This window comes from Rutidosis leptorrhynchoides, chromosome 1, assembly GCF_046630445.1.
Source record: "Rutidosis leptorrhynchoides isolate AG116_Rl617_1_P2 chromosome 1, CSIRO_AGI_Rlap_v1, whole genome shotgun sequence".
Classification (NCBI taxonomy): Eukaryota; Viridiplantae; Streptophyta; class Magnoliopsida; order Asterales; family Asteraceae; genus Rutidosis; species Rutidosis leptorrhynchoides.
Window position 1 is genome coordinate 215,705,648 of NC_092333.1, and position 2,572 is coordinate 215,708,219.

A 2,572-nucleotide genomic window follows, 5' to 3' on the forward strand; every position below is an offset into this window, starting at 1 on the left:
GTTTTAAGCATGTTTATTCTCAGGTGATTATTAAGAGCTTCCGCTGTCGCATACTTAAATAAGGACAAGATTTGGAGTCCATGCTTGTATGATATTGTGTAAAAACTGCATTCAAGAAACTTATTTTGTTGTAACATATTTGTATTGTAAACCATTATGTAATGGTCGTGTGTAAACAGGATATTTTAGATTATCATTATTTGATAATCTACGTAAATCTTTTTAAACCTTTATTGATGAAATAAAGGTTATGGTTTGTTTAAAAATGAATGCAGTCTTTGAAAAACGTCTCATATAGAGGTCAAAACCTCGCAACGAAATCAATTAATATGGAACGTTTTTAATCAATAAGAACGGGACATTTCACCTAATGTCGCGTCATAAAGACTCCATTACCAACACACATCGAGATTCAAAACACTCGATCTCAAGGGTTCCAACCACCCGACGAACCTCATGGTTCATCAACTTCAACACAAAAATGAACACGCGTTTAACAACCGAACACCAAAACCCATTTCCATGGTTTAGTAGAAACGCTTCCCAAGTACTAAAGAATGCTTGGTGGCACCAAGTCTTACGCCCTTCGCCCGACATTCACAACGTCACCATAGAGTACTTCCATTAGGAACGTCACCCATAACAACGATATGCACAACACAATGCATTTAATCAACTCAAATTCAAACGGCACTTAATAAATAATCAAAGGACATATTTATTAAAACGAAACGTACCTTAACGTCTCTTTGCCGCACCCGTCCCCGCTAACTTGGGACATTCCGACTTACGATGTCCTTCTTCTTTGCAATTGAAACACACCATAACATCACCCTTTGGTACCGAACATTCCCAAGACTTGTGACCCCTCATGCCACAATTGTAACATCTAGATGCACTAGAATCCGGTATACCCGTCCGCGTACCACCCGTGCTCATACTCGGACCCTTAGTCCTCTTACTCGGAGCACCATACGAAACAACCCTTCTCTCACTTGAAGGTTCACCAATCTTCGATCGCGAATACGACTCAAAACCTCTAGCCACGGCGAATAATTCCGCAAACGATTTCGCGTAACCCCGGCTAATCTTATTCTTCAAGTCATCATTCAAAGTCCGATAGAAATCCTCCATCAACAAATTATCATTCCCCAAATACTCCGGGCAAAAACGAGCCTTCGCCATAAAGGTCGTCTTGAGAGTATTCAAATCTATAGAACCCTGTTGCAAATTTCGCAACTCATTACGCATTTCCAACAAGTCGGTCGAAGTCCAGAACTCCTCAAAGAATTCCTTTTTAAACTCGTCCCATGATAACGCCATAAATGGTTCACCACCGACAAGATCAATCTTACCATCCAACCAATCCTTCGCCCTACCCTGCAAAAAACTAGTAGCGAGTCTTGTCCTCTTCTCAGGAGGGCATTCAATAGTACGAAAACACCCTTCGACATCCGAAATCCAAGTTGTGCTTACCAAAGGATCCGATTTTCCGTTATACATCGGAGGTTTAGTCCTCATGAAGCTCTTAAGACAATGCTCCATTTCACCGCTATTTCAAAATTCGGAATACCTCCTATCCATTTCTTTCCGAAACGCACTCATTTGCTCCGCAACGGCGGCCGCAACTCTAGAGTTAAACTCCTCTTCATTCATCTCGATCTCGTTTCGCGTCGTCATTCTAAAGAATGCAAAACGATTAGTCTACGAACGTATAAAACCATACGCACAACACCGCCCCATCTTGCTCGACACTCGTAGTACATCACTTGTTAAACACGATTTGCACCCGTAATAAGGTTTGCAAGTCCTTATTACGCACACATATCGTATCCCCTCGTTAGTACAACGACCATCTTTCTCGATGATATTCGCAACACAACATAAACACAAACATAACACAATCGTATATTAATAATATCCACGTATTAATATACACGTTAGTCCACCTATCAATTAAGGCACTAACCAAATTCCCATTCCGACCCGTAATCCTACAAGTCCCGCAACAAATTAACCACACACAAAAGTCTAAGTTTAGGCACCTATCTCAAGTCACCTAAATTCCTTAGACCATGCTTTGATACCACTTGTAACAACCCAACCTGTTAACCATCCGAAATTGTGCCAAAAAAAAAAATTTCTGGAACAGTTGATCTGGACGGCGTCCAAAAGCTTGGACGGCGTCCAGCACTTAAGACTGGGACGGCGTCCAGCCATCTGGGACGGCGTGCAGATGTACTAAAACATTCTGATCAGTTTTTCGAACACACGCGGGCGAAAACCCCCTTCCCGACACTTTTAAACCAAAACACTTTCACAATAGATTACAATAGTTTAAACTAAGAGTTTTTCACAATAAAAACCGAGTTTTACGACACCGGGCCCACATCGACCCAAAATACCACAAGCGACTATTTCGACCCATTAGTTTATACAAAAACATAGACCGAGCATGGGATTGGGGACACGCTACCCAATCCTAATCAAATCCAAAAGCAAGTCTTCTAAAGCAACTACGCAAGTCCACTAGTCCCCGCGCTTACCCGAGCCACCGCATCCATGCAATCTA